Raw genomic sequence first — 20,147 nt, 5'->3', positions numbered from 1 at the left:
TATTTCAGATTTCCGACATCTGCATTATTTTGCTTTTAGAATACCTCAAGTGCTTGAATAACAAAAAAACATTTTATATAGCATGTTTCGTGACCTCAGGTTTGGGAGCACAAAATCGGGATATTTCCTTGCTCCACAAACAGAACCATGGAGAAAGTGCCCGGAAGGTGGAATTTTTATTCCCTGAGAGCTGAACCCCGTGATCCTGGATCGATTGCGGAGGGTGCCGTGTGCGGAAGTGGGCTGGGTGGAAGGCTTGCCTCAGTGCACTGGTACTGTATCAAAGTTTTTTAAAAAAACAGAAAAATATATAACAGCTCTCACTCCTCAAACCGTCCACACACACACACACGGTCATTATGCGCCATCCATGGCAACCCATGCCATCTCATGCCCCCCACCCAGCATCCCATGGCCCCTCATACCCTTCATGCCAACCTATTCTCCTCTGCCCACTACCATGACCCTTTATAGCCCCTGTGCCAACTTAGTGTCAACTCATACAAACCCATGTTGCCTCACCCACCATCCTTTGCCCTTACACCTACCAATGCCAACTTAATAGTATCCACCATGGGCAGACCTCAAGACCCATCCTAAGATTAAACAAAATAAAGTTCCAAATTTAGTTGCAGACTTTGTTGCTTAAAAAACTCATAAAACCCATTTCTTACATTTACGTTCCTTCAACTACATTATTCCTTATACCAACAACCATTTCACTCAATTGCATATTTCCTTATAAAAACAAGCATTGGAATTCAGTCCTACTTCAAAGAGCCAATAACCACTTGGAGCTGTCAAACCAACGTCAAATGGCAGGCCCCCTACTGTGCTAATGGAAGTTGTGAAATCAGTTATGCAGCACTTATCCAGTATGTTAGCCCGAAGGTTTATGTCAACAGGCAGAGTGAAATAGCAAGCAATCATTTTTTTAACACTCCTGACAGTTGTTTTCAGGGTTAAAAGGCAAGAGTTTTAAATGCCCTGACAACTTGTCAGCTCCCTTTGACAGTTGTTTTTGACAGCTCCTCTGGCAGTTCATCTTGACGGTTTTGACAGTTTCAGTGGGTTTGAGAGTTAATGAGTTTATGTACTTTTAACACACATTCATACTTAGCTTTAGGAATCCAAAGGACACCTGGCCTCTCTGAAAGGGCACCTGACCACTCCAAAGATGGTGTGGGACCAAAAGGCCTGGTTATCCAAATGAATCCATGAGTTCAGACCTGTTCCTATCAGTACAATCTGTGTACATTGGGTTTCAGACACCTCTCACACCAAGATCACATGAGTGGAGGCAGTTGCTGATTTCCATGGACAGTTGCCTCTGCAAAATAGGCATGCATGAATCCCAACTCAGGTCCATTCCTGCTCTTGCGAAAAGGGTGGGTGCCACGTTTGGTGGTGTGACTTCTGGATTCGGGCATCTCCTGCCATTTTCGCAAGGGTGGAGGGGCTCTCCATCATTGCAAAAATCCAGGCCACTTGACTTGTAAGGCTGAGGTACCACTCACCTGAAAGACAGTGCAGCACTCCTTCATTGCTGCAATGAAATGTCAGCCTAGATTATGTACTCAAATCACTACAGTGGGACTTGAACCCACAATCTTCAGACTCATAGTGCTCCCACTGACCCACAGTGGCACGGCTGAGTAGATATTGTAAACTGACAAAATTTCAATCATTACAGACTCAGATGAAATTCAACATATCGCAATAAATCAGCTCCAACTGGGTTCTATGTAATATAGAATAAGGCTACAATTTATTGTCCAATATTATTTAGCTTAGCAAGGCTGTTTTATGGTTAGATTTCCTGTTTGGCTGAGAGGTTAGCAGCTTTGAATAACAAATATATTCCTGCATGTTAAAGGCGAATGCTGATAAATTGCCAGTTTTGACATTATTTCTGGATTACACAACCTCGTGCTTCAGTTGAAGAGCTGGGCACAACTGCCTCCTTCTGGACTCTCATGTACATCTCCGGTTTGCCTACAGGGTTAACTCCATCCATGGCTGCAGTATCCTTTCCTTCTTAGGCTACATACCTCTCCACCCAATGAATTCAGACTTGCCTTTGAGACTTAAGCCTAACCTCTGCCTCTTCATTCTCAGTGATCTCGACTCTTGCATTTCAACACATTGTAGTCGTTCAGGGGATGTGGGCGTTGCTGGCTAGGCGACATCTTGCAGCTTGTTGCTACGACAGATGTTGTGACTCATAGACACGTCTGAATGTTTCCTGTCACAAGCAGCTGATCTATCAACTGAAACCAATGTGTCCCTCATTCAGTAGCACAGTACATATCTGCTGGTTCTCTTGTGCAGTCCCTGAGTAAATATTTTCCTTGGGAAAACTAATTTGTCAAAGATTGATTCCTTTACCAGGAATTTAAACACAGATGCTCTCGGTGAAAATCTGGAATTCTAACTCCTTGACCATATGGGAAGCAAACTGAAAATTTTAACCCTTAACATCCTCTTGGTTAATTTCTCAGGCTCTGCAATCTTAACCTCTTGAAATCTTCTCTAGGTTTATTCCTCCCCTGCTGTCAGGGTGTTGGAAGTATAGTTTTATACACTTTATTTCACAAAGGAAGACTTCTTTTTCCACCTATTTTAATGTCCGACCATTCATTTTATACACTCTTAAGTGGCAGTCACCTTAAACAGAAACATCAAGGGCTTAAAAAACAAATGTTACATATTCAGTGAAACTAGACTGATAAGAGTTACAAAGTTCTTCCACTGGGGATGTGGATTTCTTTCCCGCTTCTTTATCCAGTAGCGTTATTTGCAACAGGATAACCTATAACTCGCCATGAGCAATGGTCAGTGAGCTACAGAATTCTATGTAGTAAATATAACTCCTGTAGGAGGTATAATGATAGGGTTTACAATAGTGACTGCACTTCAAAACTATTTCATTAGATATAATGGGCTTTAGGACATCCTCAGGTTGTGAAAGGTGCTTTATAAATGCAAGTCTTTCTTCCTTAAACAGCCCACAACCAAAGACAAGGAAGCATTACCTCTACTCCCTAAGAGTTCTGCTGTGAATCATCAGTCACTCGGCTCAGAGCCGCCTGTCACGGTAAAGGATGCTAAGATTGACACGGCACACAAGAGTAGGCGCTGAGGGGAGGGGAGGCAGTTTTAGATAGTAGGAAGGTTGTCAGATTTTTGCCAGTGAAATGTTCTTGTCACTGATGAGCGGAGTGAATTGGTGCAAGGTGAGTGAACATCTGAGTGAAGGAATAACAGAATAATTATAAACTGAAAGTTTTGATAGCTGTGGAAGTTATGTCAGTAATTGAGTTAAGGCTGTTGCCAAGGGGGAGTAATGACATGACTTATTTGGCAATAATACTTTTAGACTAGTAAGAAGTGGTGTGGGTAAAGCAGGTACTAGTTGTACAGGACAGTTCATTCTATTCTTTAATACATTTGGGGTGAGCCAGAGTTAAATTAATATCTATAATTGGGTTGGTTAGTGTAAGATGATTCAGAGTTAAATTAGGCAATACACATTACGATTCCACATATGAACCTAAATCTCAGTCCATTATTCTTCTGGGGCAGGATTTTTCTCTCCTGCCAGTGATGGGTTCTGTGGCAGGTGGGAGCGGAAAGTTTTGAGGGAGGCCAAAAATCAGCTTCCTGCCAGTGAGAAATCACCACTTTTGCGGTGGGCTGATGGTGGGTCTTGTTTTCTGCTGATCCATGTCGAGAACAACATTTGCTTGCATTACCATGTCATAAATGCTCATTTAAAAACTCACTCGCCGGTTCCACCTCCCAATCTTGCACTCTGTCAGCGGGAAATTAAAAGCGGTCTAAAACATGTTTGGAAATGAGTGGTGTGCAGCTGTTGGCCCTCGCTTTGGTCATGGCTTCGAGCTGAGTTCAACATGTAAAATCTACCTGCAGCAGCACTGCTCCAGCTTTGCACCAATTACCACGACGCCATGCTGACACGAGTGTAGGGTAGGTCTGCTCACTGCCTTCCTCCATATTCCGGGAGGGTGTTACCTCCGGGAGCAGGGTGCACTATGATATTGAGACTAGTATTGTGACAGGGTTGGCGAGGTAGGAGGAGGAAGGAGACATGGGAGACAATGGGCTATCTTGGAGTTGGAGGGGGGAGGGGAGGAGGAAGGAGACATGAGGGACAATGGGCTATGGTGGGGTTTGGGTTGGTGTGGGGTGGTGGGGTGCAGACAATGGCAAGCAGGGGGGAGACAGAGGGTGGGGAAGCTGGAGCCTGACATCAAAGACTAGGACGCAGACACAGAAGGGGATGGATGAGAAGCAGACTCCTGAATACAGGGGTTGCGGGGGGGGGGGGGTCGTGGGTGGGGGGGAGCTGGGAAGAAGGTTGTGTTAGTGTGGTACATGAGGGATGGCTTGCACAGATAGTCTTGGATGTGGGGGAGGGGAAAGGCTTGCACACGAGGATGCATAGAGACTCATGGTGTGGGGGAGGGGTGGTGTAGTGGCAGATTGTGTCATCATCAGCAATGAAGGAATGGGGCAGCTCATTGAAAGGCAGACATAGTCCATGGTCTGGGGCCAAGAGGTCAGGGTGAGAAATTAAAGGCAGTCCTGGGGCTTTGCCAGCCATGTTACAGGGCTATGCATGGCACACATGTCATTGTCCCGCACCAGGGAGGGGCCAAGGCTCTATACCCAGTTGAATAAGGCACAGCTTGGTGGGCAGGGTCTTTCAGTTGTTGTTGATGGGCTTGTCTGGCTTGGTACTGGGCTGCAGATGTGATGGTCATGGTTAGGGGAGGCACCAGCCTGTAAAGGGGGAATACATTATACAGAGGCAGATTTTCAACACTCCTGGAGGAAGTCTCCTCTCTACATGACCGAGCACACAGCTTTGAGATGGGGAGGGGTGAGGCCATTGGGCATGGGGACATCTACAGTAATGGCTTCGGGTGGGAGGGTTGGAATGTTGACCACAATGACAATGGGATCCAGGATTATTGAGGGAGGCTGGAGAATAACTGGAGTGAGCCCTACCCACACCGAGAGGCCCAAGGAAGATTGCAGGTACCTGAACACTGAAAGGAGGAGGGTTGAAGCTTGTCTCAAAATAAAAACGCATCACCACCATTTTGCAAGCCCAAAGTTGTGGCGCAGTTCGAAATCGAAACTGAAAAAGAATCTTCACGTGATCTGCCTGAGGCAGTGTGGGAGGAGCCCAGGGCTGGATTAAGGGGCCCTTTCAGGGGCACACTCAAACTGCTGAGAGTCACGACATTGAAATAGAGTCAGAGCTGAGAGAAAAGAGGAAGACTTCCTTGAGAAGGTGCAATTAGAGCCACTGCCTTTTATTGCACTTGAACTAGAGACTACAGGAATCATTGGCTTCACAATACAGTTGCTCCATTTGAGCATTAACAGAGAGGAATGTGAGAGTGGAAAATGCAGGCAACCATTAAGGAAGCACAGCTGCTGCATATCTTCCAGGTCATCAATGAAATCCTCTAATGTGCTTTCTCCAATTGGCATGGATAACAGGCCAAAGGGCACCAGGTTATTGCTCATGTACAAGTTGAGCTTGATCAGCATATCGGATCAGATATTGCAGGAATGCCTTTGGTAAGGTAGCACATTCCATGAATGTGTCCAAAGCTCTCCCAAACTCTGTGGGTTTGAGGTGTCAAGTGTCAGGGTTGGCATATTGGTCACCTGGACAGCTGAGAGTGTGCCTCAATGACAAGCAAGTGATATGGCACGGTGGATGGTAAACACTGAGCTGCTCAAATCCCAGAGGGAAACTTGAAATAGCTGTCAAAACGGTTTTTGCAATTTTCGTAATTTTTAACCAGGCTAGCAGCAACTGGTTCCTTCAGCCTGGCCTTGTTCACACTGTCTTCTAGGAGGTCTGACCAGCTATCCTGCTGTCTTCTGAGAGATCTAAACAGCTATACCCTCACATAGGCTTCAGTATTTCCTTAAGTGCGTTCTTTCCCTTTGATCTCTTTATTGTTTCAACCAGTCTTTTCAGAAATGTTTTCTTCCCAGAATTGATTCACAGCTAAAGTAAAGAACAAGTTAGACTTGCAAGAACAAACTTACCCTATCTTTACCTTACTTCTTTACACCTTTTTTCAACCTGTATATAACCCCCTTTGAACTAAAACAGCTCAATTCAAACTATAACAAAAATAAAAATACCTGAAAAAACTCAGCAGGTCTGACAGCATCTGTGGAGAGGAGCACAGTTAACGTTTCGAGTCCAAATGACCCTTCAGCAGAACTAAGTAAAAATAGAAAACAGCTGAAATATAAGCTGGTTTAAGGGGGTGGGGGGTGGGACAAGTTGAGCTGGATAGAGGACCAGTGATAGGTGGAGATAACCAAAAGATATCACAGACAAAATGTCCTTTTGTCTGTGATATCTTTTGGTTATTTCCACCTATCACTGGTCCTCTATCCAGCTCTACCCCCCCTCCCTTAAACCAGCTTATATTTCACCTCTTTTCTATTTTCACTTAGTTCTGTTGAAGGGTCATTTGGACTCGAAACGTTAACTGTGCTCCTCTCCGCAGATGCTGTCAAACCTGCTGAGTTTTTCCAGGTATTTTTGTTTTTGTATTGGATTTCCAGCCTCTGCAGTTTTTTGCTTTTATCTCAGTTCAAACTATTCCTGTTATTGCTTTATGTAAAACTCTGATTGAAGTTTCTTTTTGTTCATTCACATATCAAAGCCACTTCTTACTGTTGACTTTAGGCCCTTGCCATCACTGTAGCTCTTAATCCAATTACAGCCCGACTTCCAGTACATAAGAAAATATGCCAGGGTTTTTACCAGAAGAAAAATATTAGGCACATGTGGCATTGAGAGCTCCATGGCAGCAGCCCCTGATATTCATTAACAGAAAAGGGTTCCACTCCCTGAAGGTTCAATTGGTGTGTGATCATCAGAAGCTCATCATACATCCTGAGTCACTCCCAGATGCCTCACATATGCCTCAATGATTACAGGGCTGGCTGCTTGGGGATAAGGGGTACCCACTCAAACGATGGATAATGATGTCCATGCATTGTCCTCAGAGTGCCTTGGAGGAGAGATACAATGTGGCGCATAAGAGACATCATCAAGCAGGCCATTGGCATCCTGAAGATACTCTTCTGATATTTGAACTGCTCAGCTGAGGCTCTGCAGTACTCTCCACAGAGGATGTCCCAGGTAATCGTGGTCTGTAACATAGAAACATAGAAACTAGGAGCAGGTGTAGGCCATTCAGCCTTTTGAGCCTGTTCTGTTATTCATTATGATCATGGCTGATCATCCAACTCAATAGCCTGCTCCCGCTTTCTCCCCGTACCCTTTGATCCCTTTTGCCCCAAGAGCTATATTGAACTCCTCCTTGAAAACATACAATGTTTTGGTCTCAACTGCTTTCTGTGGTAACAAATTCCACAATTTCACCACTCTCTGGGTGAAGAAATTTCTCCTCATCTCAGTCCTAAATGGTCTACCCCATATCCTCAGACTGTGACCACTGGTTCTGGACTCCCCCACCATCGGGAACATCCTTTCTGCATCTACCCTGTCTAGTCCTGTTAGAATTTTGTAGGTTCCTATGAGATCTCCCCTCATTCTTCTGAGCTCCAGCGAATATAATCCTAATCGACTCAATCTCTTCTCATATGTCAATCCCGCCATCCCAGGAATCAGTCTGGTAAACATTCGCTGCACTCCCTCTACAGCAAGTACATCCTTCCTCAGATAAGGAGACCAAAACTGCTCACAATATTCCAGTGTGGTCTCACCAAAGCCCTGTTTAATTGCAGCAACACATCCCTGTTCCTGTACTCAAATTCCAGTAAGCCTTTCACAACCTGATGCTACAAAGGGGGAATCCATAGCCAGAGGGAGACATGGAGGAGACATGGCTGAGAACTCCTCAGATGATGAAGGGCAGGAGGAGCAGGAACTGAACTGGGAGATGAGGGTCAGCTTCCATGTGAGGATGCCATAAAGAAGTACGGTGTGGAAGACGTGCCCATGCTACACTGATAGTCACATCATTCCTGCAGGATTGAGGTACAGGCAACGGGACACGGCCACAATCCTTCTGTCCCTTAGTGTCATGTCAGTGCACTGAAAGGCTTTTACAACCGGTGACATCAAGAGCAAGTTCAGCATTCGGATTTGCACTTTCAATCCTCATGAATCACTTGGCCCTAATCTTTGGAAAGGCCAGCGGCAAACTCTGTATCTGTGCACCTGGGAAGTGAAAGTCAGCACAACAACACAAACATACGGTAATACCAAGTAGAATTTCTGTCCTAATCATCGAAACAATCCACTCACAGAATGCCAAAATTCAGAAGAATTGATCCTTTCGATCCAACCACGGACAATTGGTCTCATTATATTGAACTCCTCGCATTCTTTTTCCAAGCGAACAACATTACAGGGGAAGAGAGGAGGCGAGCGATCCTCTTATCTACGTGTGGGAGTAAAGCTTAGGGCTTGATTCAAAGTTTGATGGCACCTAATGTCCCAGGTTTGAAAAATTATGCTGAGTTGGTGGACTTTGTGAAGGGTCATTACCAACCAAAACCCTGGGTAACAATTCAACGACTCAAGAAGTAGAACCCCGGGGGAGACAGTTGCTTGTTACATGGCAAGTTTGAAACAGTTAACAGAACATTGCAAGTCTGGTACATCTTTAAACATTATGCTTAGAGATCGTTTAGTGAGCGGTGAATGAGGACACGGTTCAGTAGTTATTATTATCCGAAACAAATTTGGATTTTAAGAAGGTGATAGAGATAGCACTTGGCCATGGAAAGTGCAGTAAGGGATTTAAAAACCATACAGTGAGTGCCGATTGGTGCCGTCCTCTGCATTGGGTGGGAAGCCCCAGTCAAAAAGGGTGGGAAAATACAAGACTCTGCTGAGAAATGGGAAACAGCTATCGCTAGTAGAAAAATGTGAAGAAATGACTTTGTAGCAAAAACAAAGACTAATTGCAGCAGAGGTGAAAACAAGCAATCTTATAATGATTGGCAGTTTAAAGAAATTGAATGTTTTTATTGTCATTGAAATGGACACATAATGAGACAGTGCAAGGAAAGAATCAGGCAGACTTCCAGACCAAAGAAAAAAACCCTTTGAGATTTACAATGTCGAAGAGCCTGAAGCAACAAATTGAGATATTTATTGTTATTTAATTTGGAGGTTGGAAAGACAGAACCAATATATGTAACAGTGAAGGTAAATGGCAGACCTGTTAGAATGGATATGGACACAGGAACTTCCAGTACAGTAACTGGTGAACACATCTTCAAATATCTGAATTATGGTGAACACAAATTAAATTTGGAAGAAACTGTTGCCAAATTAAAAACTTACATGGGTGAAGGCATCCAAGTCAAAGGCATGAGCAGAGTTACTGTCCATTACGGAAGCCAAATCGGTAAAACTACTCTTGATGGTGGTAGCAAGCGTGGGGTCAAGCCTTCTGGGACGAATCTGGCTAAAGGAGATTAAGTTAAAATGGGCTGAAATTTTCCAGCTGAGAGCAAGTGGGTTACCAGAGCTACTACAAAAATACACCTCAGTCTTCAAGAGCGAACTTGAGAAGATCCAGGGGCAGCAAGCAAAAATTCATTTGGACCCAGAGACAATCCCCCAATTCATAAAGGCAAGACCAGTACTTGTGCACTACAGGAAAAGGCCAACACTGAACTGGATGGATTAGACAAACTGGGCATTATACAACTCTGCAGTTCTCAGAATGGGCAGCGCCAATCGTCCCCACCCTTAAACCCGACCAAAGTATCTGAATTTGTGGAGACTACAAATTGACAGCTAATAAAGAGGCTAAACTGGACAGACACCCCATGCCAAAAATCGAAGACCTGCACGCCAAGCTGGCAGGTGGAATCGCCTACATGAAGCTTGATATGAGTCATGCTTATCAACAATTAGAGTTAGAGAAGGCATCCTGGGAATTTGTCACAATTAATACCCACAAAGGGTTTGTACCAATATCCTTGTTTGCCTTTTGGTATCTCCTCAGCTTGCACCAAGTTCCAGAGAACAAAGGAAAGTTTACTGCAGGGACTGCCCCCCATTATAGTTTATTTAGAAGATGTTCTGGTGACAGGACTCACTGAAAAAGAGCATTTGGTGAACTTAGAAGAAGTCTTAAAACATTTTTTGCGGGCTGGAGTGCGTTTAAAAAAGAAAAGTGCACGTTCCAAGCAAGGGAGGTAATCGATTTGAGTCACCGGGTAGATTCACAGGACCTCCACCAGGTTGAGGAAAAAGTGAGAACCATAAGAGAGCCATACCTGTGCCAAAGAACATCTCAAAGCTCAAATCATTCTTAGGAATGATCAATTATTATGGGCGGTTCTTACCCAATTTGTTTACAGTGCTAACCCCCCTGCGTTCTCTACTCAAGAAGAACCAACTTTGGTCTTGGGAGGCAGCCCAAATAGAAGTTTTCATAGAAGTGAAACAATTGTTGCACTTGTCCAACCTGTTAGTACATTATGACCAGAGGAAAAAAACTGGTGTTGACATGTGACGCATCCTCCTACGGAGTGGGAGCAGTGCTCTCCCATTGGAGAGCAAAATGTATTTCCAAGTAAAGGGGGAGGGGATGTGGTAATTATACTTTTATGTAATGTGTAGTATACCTTTAAGAAGGATGTTATAGAGGAAGATCACATGATCTTGTGTAACTAATAGAGGAGTAGCGTGGGCTACCTCTGTAGTCAGTACTCTGTAGTTAGTGATCATAAGTATGGAGATAGAGTTTGATGTGAAAGCACACAAGTGTAGCTGCTGACTACTATTATAAATAAACAGAATGTGTTCCACCTAAGAAGTGTCTGCTGATCAACTCTATCCATAGTGCCAACTCGGCCATCCTACAGCAAGCGTGCAACCGGAATTCACAAGTTCCAACAGCAAGGTAATCCTTTGAGTGCATGATGCCATTAAGAGATTGTGAGATCGGAGTGATTTACCCTGGCAGAGCGGGTGAGATCATTCATCCTCTACCTGCATCACTCGAGCGGGTGTCTGATGAGCTGACCTCCCTTGCAATTGCCTCCTGGGCCAGCGAGGTGAGGTTGGAAGGCTTCTTGGATACATCCCTGGAGTAGAGGACATCCCGGTGCAGGTGGACTGCATTGACGAGGCCCTCAAGGGAGTTATTACCTAAGCTTGGGGCAGCTCTCTTCTTGAACGCAACCATTGGGGATGTCTCCTTCACACAGCTGGGCTGGAGAGAGTGAACGTGCGTGTTCAGGTGCTGTTTAAATATGGCACTCGGACCTTCAACCTCATTGGGTGAAAGCAGGGTGGACGAATGTATTCCCAACCTGCCACATGATTCGGGGGGATACTCGCCTGTGCATAATTAATGAGCTTCCGAGCACAAGATTGGGTATGAGTTCCCCCCACGCTGCCTAGTGAGAAACACGCCATCCAACACGCCTGGCACAGCACATAGTTTCAAAAAATGGAAAATTCTGTCCATGGTGTCACCAGGCTACACACTGCTAAAGTCAGCTGGACCAAAGAAACCACATTTGGAATTTTGTGATAAATTACCACCTTTGTGTTTCTGAGGAGCCTGCGCTTCTCTCCCCTCCTCGTTTAAAAATATCAACAAAAGCTCAGTTTGTAGTTATTTTTCTTATGATGGGCTCTAAACTACAAGCAGCCCAATAAAGAAGTAATTTTAGCTTCACAGAGCCTTTGTTACTCTATTCAAGCCACTCCGGCCTGAAATAACTGCAAGCTGTAGGCCAGAAAGCCAATCGCTGGAGCTGAGGTGAAATAAAAATAGTCCACAAGATGGCACTGTGTTCATATCCCAGCCTGGTGGGTGGGGAAAGGTTTCTTGGAGTATACTGATTAGATAGAAAATAGAAACATGCCAACGTGTATGGTAAATTTTCCACAAAAATAAACAGGTACAAGAAAAGCCCGAGGGGTCAGCTTTCCACTTAACTGTTACATAGCACAAATCTATCTCCAACACAGGGACACGAGTTAGTCATTCAATCCCTCGAGCCTCTTTAGACATTCGATTAGATCAGAGCTCAACTCCATTTACCAGCCTTAGCCTCATACTCCTCAATACCCTGACCAAATAAAAACCTGTCGATCTTGGTTTTATAACATAAGAACATAAGAAATCGGAGCAGGAGGCCATTTGGCCCCTCGAGCCTGCTCCACCTTTTAATGGGATGCTGGCCGAGTTTCTAACTCGGCTCCATCTTTCCACACTATTCCCATATCCCTAATTCCCTCATTATCCAAAAATTTGTCCATCCTGGATCAGGGCATATGCAATGACTGAGCATCCACAGCTCTCTGTGGTAGAGGATTCCCAAGGTTTACAACCCTTTGAGTGAAGAAATTGCTCCTCATCTCAGTCCTAAATGGCTAATATTGAGACTGTCACCCTTAGCTCTAGGCTCCCCAATCAGGGAAAACATCCTGCCATCATGTAGCCTTTAAGCCCCTTAAAATTTTATGTCTCAATGAAAAGTCACTTCTCCTTCTTCTAAATACCAGGGAATATGAATTTGAAGTGACTCATTTTTGAAGAAGGAACAAGAAGAGGCAATATAAAGTAAAGGCCTCTACAGGAGCAGTGAGGCCTGTAAGCAATGGAATCCATTTGAAAGGGACCTACCACCCCAACCGTAACAAAAACAAAGGAAATAAAAATCAAGCCAAACTCTAAAGGAAACTTAACAACTTTAACTAAAACGTTCTTTCTGGGGTTGATAAGGCACTCCAGCTCCTCTGGTGCCGACCAGTCACAAAGGGCCTCAAGCCAACTGGTGGACTTCAGGTGTTGCCGCTCCGGGGTCACCCAGGCACAGGTGTAACCATGGAGGAGAGGCAGTCAGTCAGGCTAAATGGCCCCCTTGACTGCCCGCTGCCTGGAGCTGTTAATGGACACCGTGCCCAAGCCCAGGAGCAGAACGACGAGAGGGGGTCCGCTAAGCTGCCCGGGCCCCTCCAAACCAGGCCTGCGGTACATGTGCACAAATCATTGAAGGTAGCAGGACAGGTTGAGAAAGCAGTTAAAATAAATAGAATTTCAGCTTGGCAAATTGGGGCCATAGAGTCCTAAAGCAAGGAAGTTATAATGAAACAAACACAGAAAATGCTGGAAATACACAGCAAGTCTGGCAGCATCTGTGGAGAGAGAACAGAGTGAATTTCCAGAACTTTCCAGCCCCTCCTGCTGACAGGATCTTCCAGTCCTGCCGACGTGAATGGTGGGGCCCACTGCTCTGGGGCTGGAAAATCCCAGCCAGTGGTTTCAGGTTGTAACATTTTATTGGTTATGATAAACCTGTAAAAACAGTGTTTTAGCCCCCAACTGGTATATTGTGTTCAGTTCTGGGCGCCACACTTTAGGAAGGATGTGAAGGCATTAGAGAGGGTGCGGAAAAGATTCATGAGAATGGTTTCAGGTTTGAGGAACTTCAGTTATGTGGCTAGATTGGAGAATCTGGGGCTGTTCTCCTTATAAAAGAAAGGATGAAGATGAGATTTGACAGAGGTGTTCAAAATCATGAGGGGGCCTGGACAGAGCTGAGAGGGAGAAACTGCTCCCCATTGGCGGGAGGATCCAGAACCAGAGGCGATTGGCAAAAGAAGCAACAATAACACGAGGAAAAACTTTTCCGCGCAGGGAGTGATTGGGGTCTGGAGCGCACGACCTGCAAGTGTGGTGGAGGCAGATTCATTCAAGGCCTGCAAAAGAGACTTAGTTAATTATCTGAAGAGAAAACAAGCTGCAGGGTTACAGGGAAAAGGCAGGGGTCTGGGACTCGATGAGATGCTCTTGCAGAGTCAGAATGGACATCATGGTTGACAGCTTCACCTGTATAGGAATATACTGCACAGAAACCAAGATGAGTAAATAGTAGCAATTGAGAAGGTCAAAGAAATCCTAGCAAAAACGTTAATAAATACTCACATCTGCTTTCTTACCTGATCAAAAGGAAAAGGTTTCTTCACAGACTTTAAGTTGAGAGGTTACTTTATACAATTTCGATCTATCTTTCTACGTGTTGGAGGTTTGCGCTATCACATCAGGATGGATGCTGCTTATACTGCTTTAGGTTGGACCATTGGCAGCACCCCCCACAACAGCCTGCTGCTCACAGACCTGTAGTTAGCTGCCCAGCAGAGAGGTGACCCACAGAGAGAAGGGGCCAGTAGAGAGAGGACCAGCAGAGCGGGGAGCAGCTGAAAGGGAATCAGCAGAGAAAGGACCAGCAAAGAGGGGTCTAGCAGAGAGAGGACTAACAGAGAGGGGGCCAGCACAGAGGTGCAGGTCACCAGACACACCACCCACAAAACAGGGTCTACAGGCAGAGGATCAGTTTCTTTGACATGCTTGAATGCCATTGCCTCAAAAAGCTTAGGTTGTCACATCAGCTGATGTTAGACATCTGCAATGTCTTAGAAGACCTGCTGACTGCTGGATCCAGTGACCACATGTTACCAGTGACTGTTTAAGTCTCCACCATCCTCAACAGTTTTGCTTCCAATCCTTCCAGGGCTCTGTTGGAGACTATTCCAGGATCTCTCAGTTGGCCATGCACAAATGTATAAGACAGGTGACTGATGGATTGATTTCCAGGGCCAGCAAATATGTTAACTTTGCCACCAATGATGCCACTCAGAATGAGTGAACACTGGGCTTTGCAGCTCTGGCTGGCTCACTACAGGTGGAACAGGTAATGGACTACACACAGGTAGCGATCTAGGCACCCACAGGACAACCGGGAGTATTTGCCAATGACAAAGGCTTCCACACCATCAATGTGCAGCTGCTGTGCGACCACAAGATGATTTTAATGCAGGCACACATAGGGGGAGGAAAAGGAGGGGGAGGGGGAGGAAAGGGGGCGGAGGAGGAGGAGGAGGAGGAGGGGGAGGGGGAGGGGGAGGAGGGGGGGGAGGGGGAGGGGAGGAGGAGGGGGAGAGGGGGAGGAGGGGGAGTGGGGAGCAAAGGGTGAGCAAGGGGGGAGAAAGGTGGAGGAAGGGGGAGGGAGGGGGAGGGGGAGGAAGAGGGGAGGGGGAGGAAGAGGGGAGGGGGAGGAAGAAGGAGGGTGGGAGGGAGGAAGAGGGGATAGTGAAGGGGAGGAGGGAAGGAGGAAAGGAGAGGGGGAGGAGGGGAGGGGGGAGGAAGGGGAGGAAGGGGGAGGGGGAGGAAGAGAGAGGGGGAGGAAGGGGGAGGAAGGGGAGGAAGGGGGAAGGGGAGGGGGAGGAAGAGGGAGGGGGGAGGAAGGGGGGGAGGAAGGGGAGGGGGAGGAAGAGGGAGGGGGGAGGAAGGGGGGAGGAAGGGGAGGGGGAGGAAGAGGGAGGGGGGAGGAAGGGGGGAGGAAGGGGAGGGGGAGGAAGGGGAGGGGGAGGAAGAGGGAGGGGGGAGGAAGGGGGGAGGAAGGGGAGGGGGAGGAAGAGGGAGGGGGAGGAAGGGGGGAGGAAGGGGAGGGGGAGGAAGAGGGAGGGGGGAGGAAGGGGGGAGGAAGGGGAGGGGGAGGAAGGGCGGAGGGGGAAGGAAGGGGCGTGGGGTAAGGAAGGGGGAGGGGGAAGGAATGGCGGAGGGGGAGGAAGGGGGGAGGGGGAGGAAGGGGGGGAGGAAGGGGAGATGAAGGGGGGAGGAAGATGGGAGGGGGAGGAAGGGGGGAGCGGGAGGAAGTGGGGGAGGGGGAGGAAAGAGGGTGGGGAGGGGGAGGATGGGGGGAAGGGAAGGGGAGGAAAGAGGGGGGAGGGGGAGGGGGAGTTGGAGAGGGAGGGGGAGGCAAGGGTGGAGGAAAGTGGGAGAAAGGGGGGAGAAAGGGGGAGAAAGTGGGGCGGAACGGGGGAGGAAAGGGGGAGGAGGGGGGAGAGGGGAGGAGGGGGGAGGGAGAGGGGGAAGGAGGGAGGGGGAGGGGGATGAAAGATGGGGAGGGAAGGATGATGGGTGGAGGGGGAGGAAAGGGGAAGAGGGAGGGGAGGAAAGGAGAGGGGGATGGGGAGGGGGGAGAAGAGGAGGCGGAGGGGACAAAAAGAGGGGGAGGGGGTGGGGGAAGGGGGATGGGGAGGGGAAGGGAGAGGGGGAGGGGAATGGGGAGGGGGAAGGGGGGAAGAGGGAGGGGGGAGGGTGAGGGGAGAGGGGAACGGGGAGGGGGAAGGGGTAAGGGGAGGGGGAGGGGGGAGCGGGAGCAATGGGCAGGTAGGGGAGGAAGGGGGAGGGGGAGGCAAGTGGGGGAGGATGAAAGTGGTGGAGTGGGGAGGGGGAAGAAAGGGGGGAGGAGGGAGGGGGAGGGAGGGCGACGGGGAGGAGGGAAGGGGAGGGGAGGGGGAGGGGAGGTGGAGGGAGGGGCAGGTGGAGGGAGGGGGAGGGGGAGGGAGGGAGGGGTGGAGATGGAGGGAGGGGGAGGGGGAGGAAAGGGGGCGAGGGCAGAGCGGGAGGAAAGGGGGCGAGGGAGAGGAAAGTGGGGAGGGATGAGGGGGAGGCAAGTGGGGGAGGGGGATGAGTGGGGGGGATGGGGAGGAAAGGGGGGAGGGAGGAGGGAGAGGGTGAGGAGGGAGGGGGGAGGGGGAGAGGGGAGGAGGGAGGGGGAGGGGGAGGGGTGGAGCGATGGGGAGGGGGAGGGGAGGAGGAGGAAAGGGAGGGACGGGGGAGGAAAGGGGGAAGGGAGGGGGAGGAAAAGGCAAAGGGGAGGAGATAGAAGGCGAGGCAGAGGGGGAGAAAGAGGAGAGAATGGGGAGAAACGGGAGTTGGAGGGGGGAGAAAGGGGAGGAGGAGGGGAGAGAAAGGGGAGGAGGAGGGGGGAGAAAGGGGAGGGGGAGGGGGGAGAAAGGGGAGGGATAGCAAAGGGGGGAGGGGGAGGGGTAAGGGGAGGAAAGGGGGAGGGGAGGGGGAGGAAAGGGGAGGGATAGCAAAGGGGGGAGGGGGAGGGGTAAGGGGAGGAAAGGGGAGGGGGGAGGGGGAGGAAGGGGGAGGGATAGCAAAGGGGGGAGGGGGAGGGGTAAGGGGAGGAAAGGGGAGGGGGAGGCAAGTGGGGGAGGATGAAGTGGTGGAGTGGGGAGGGGGAAGAAAGGGGGGGAGGAGGGAGGGGGAGGGAGGGCGACGGGGAGGAGGGAAGGGGAGGGGGAGGGGGAGGGGAGGTGGAGGGAGGGGCAGGTGGAGGGAGGGGGAGGGGGAGGGAGGGAGGGTGGAGATGGAGGGAGGGGGAGGGGGAGGAAAGGGGGCGAGGGCAGAGCGGGAGGAAAGGGGGCGAGGGAGAGGAAAGTGGGGAGGGATGAGGGGGAGGCAAGTGGGGGAGGGGGATGAGTGGGGGGGATGGGGAGGAAGGGGGGGAGGGAGGAGGGAGAGGGTGAGGAGGGAGGGGGGAGGGGGAGAAGGGAGGGGGGGAGGGGGAGGGGGAGGGGTGGAGCGATGGGGAGGGGGAGGGGAGGAGGAGGAAAGGGAGGGAGGGGGGAGGAAAGGGGGAAGGGAGGGGGAGGAAAAGGCAAGGGGAGGGGGGAGAAGGCGAGCGGGAGGGGATAGAAGGCGAGGCGGAGGGGGAGAAAGAGGAGGTGGAGGGGGAGAAATAGGGGGAGGGGGCAGGAAAAGGAGGGTGAGGGGGCAGAAAGTGGAGGGGAGGGGTAGAAAGAGGAGTGGAGGGGGCAAAAGAGGAGGGGGAGGGGAAGAAAGGGGAGGGGAGGAAAGGAGGGAGGAAGAGGGGGAGGAAAGGGGGGAGGGGGAGGAAAGGGGGCAGGGATGAGGGGGAGGCAAGTGGGGGAGGGGGATGAGTGGGGGGGAGGGGAGGAAAGGGGGAGGAGGAGGGAGAAGGCGAGGAGGGAGGGGGAGGGGGAGGAGGGAGGGGGGGGTGGAGGGGAGGGGGAGGAGGGAGGGGGAGGGGGAGGGGAGGAGGGATGGAGAGGGGGAGGTGGGTGGAAAGGGGGAAGGGAGGGGGAGGAAAAGGCAAAGGGGAGGAGATAGAAGGCGAGGCAGAGGGCGAGAAAGAGGAGAGAATGGGGAGAAACGGGAGTTGGAGGGGGGAGAAAGGGGAGGGGGAGGAAAGGGGGAGGGGTAAGGGGAGGAAAGGGGAGGGGGAGGTGGGAGGAAAGGGGAGGGATAGCAAAGGGGGGAGGGGGAGGGGTAAGGGGAGGAAAGGGGAGGGGGAGGGGAGGAAGGGGGAGGGATAGCAAAGGGGGGAGGGGGAGGGGTAAGGGGAGGAAAGGGGAGGGGGAGGGGGAGGAAGGGGGGGTAGCAAAGGGGGGAGGGGGAGGGGAGGAAAGTTGGGGAGGAGGAGGAAATGGGGGGAGGGGGAGGAAATGGGGGGAGGGGAGGAAAGGGGGGACTGGAGGGGGAGGAAAGGGTGGGGGGAAAGGGGGAGGGGTGGAGGGGGGAGGGGAGGGGGTGGAGGGGGAGGGGGCGGGGGAGGGGGAGGAAAGGCGGGGATGGGGAGGAAAGGGGGGAGGGACTGGAAGGGGAGGGGGAGGAAAGGAGGGGGAGGAGGAGGAAAGGGGGGAGGGGGAGGGGAGGCAAGTGGGGGAGGGGGAGGGGGATGAAAGTGGGGGTGGAGGGGGAGGAAAGGGGAGGGGGAGGGGGAGGGGGAGGGAGAGGGCAAGGAGGGAGGGTGGAGGGGGAGATGGGAGGAATGAGGGGGAGGGAGAGGAGGAAGGGGGAGGGGAGAGGAGGAAGGGGGAGGGGGGAGGAGGAGGGTGAGGAGGGAGGGGGAGGGGAGGGAGGGTGAGGGGGAGGGGAAGGGGGAGGGGAGGTTGAGGGTGGGGGAGGGTGAGGAGGGGAGGTGGAGGGAGGGGGGATGTGGTGGGAGGGGGAGGAGAGAGGGGGAGGGAGGGGGAGGGGGAGGAGGGAGGGGGAGGGGGAGAGTGGGGAAGGGGAGGGAGAGGGGGAGGGGAGTTGGAGGGAGGGGGATGGAGGAGGGAGGGGGAGGGAGGGGAGGGGGAGGGGGTGTAAGCTGATGGGGAGGGGGCAGGCGAGGGGGATAGGGAGGGAAGGGAGAGGGGGAGGGGGGAGGGGGAGGGGGAGGGGGATGGGGAGGGGGAGGGGGAGGGGGAAAGAGGAGGGGGAAAGTGGAGGGGGAAAGTGGAGGGGGAAAGTGGAGGGGGAGGGGGAGGGAAAGGGGGCGAGGGGGAGGGAGGGAAAAGTGGGGAGGTGGAGGGGGAGGGAGAGGGCGGGGATGGAGGGGAGGGGAGGAGGGAGGGGGAGGGGATGGGGAGGAGGGAGGGGGAGCGAGGGGGAGGGGGATGGGGAGAGGGGGAGGGGGAGAAGGAGGGAGGGGGAGGGAGGGGGGGGAGGAGGGAGGTGGAGGAGGGAGGGCGAGGAGAGGGGTGGAGGAAAGGGGTAAGGGAGGGGGAGGAAAAGGGAGGGGGGAGGGGAGGAAAGGGGGGAAGGAAGGGCGAGGAGGGGGAGGGAGAGGGGGAGGGTGTGAAGGGGGAGGGGGAGGGGGAGGAAGGGGAGGGGGAGTGGGAAGTACGCTGATGTGGAGGGGGCAGGGGAGGGGGAGGGGGAGGGAGAAGGGGGAAGAGGGAGGGGGAAGGGAACAGGGCGGGGGAAGGGGGAGGGGGAGCAATGGGGGTAGGGGAAGGTGAGGAAAAGGGGGAAGGGGGGAGGAACAGGGGGGAGGGGAGGGGGAGGGTGAGGAAAGGGGAGGGGAGGAAAGGGGGTAGGGGAGGGGGAGGAAAGGGGGGAGGGGAGGAAAGGGGGGAGGGGAGGGGAGGAAAGGAGGTAGGGGAGGGGGAGGAAAGGGCGGAGGGGGAGGAAAGGGGGAGGGGAGGAAAGGGGGGAGGGGAGGGGGAGAAAAGGGGGGAAGGGAGGGGGAGGAAAGGGGGAGGGGAGGGGGAGGGTGAGGAAAGGGGGAGGGTGAGGAAAGGGGGAGGGGAGCAAAGGGGGTAGGGAGGGGGAGGAAAGGGGGGGGAGGGGGAGGGTGAGAAAGGGGGAGGGGAGGAAAGGGGGTAGGGAGGGGTAGGAAAGGGGGGGAGGGGGAGGGTGAGGAAAGGGGGAGGGGAGGAAAGGGGGTAGGGGAGGGGGAGGAAAGGGGGGGGAGGAAAGGGGGAGGAAAGGGCGGAGGGGAGGAAAGGGGGAGGAAAGGGCGGAGGGGAGGAAAGGGGGTAGGGGAGG

This window comes from Carcharodon carcharias, chromosome 26 (genome assembly GCF_017639515.1).
Source record: "Carcharodon carcharias isolate sCarCar2 chromosome 26, sCarCar2.pri, whole genome shotgun sequence".
In the NCBI taxonomy this organism is placed as follows: domain Eukaryota; kingdom Metazoa; phylum Chordata; class Chondrichthyes; order Lamniformes; family Lamnidae; genus Carcharodon; species Carcharodon carcharias.
The sequence above is the reverse complement of the archived record's forward strand: the minus strand, read 5'-3'. Positions refer to the sequence as shown.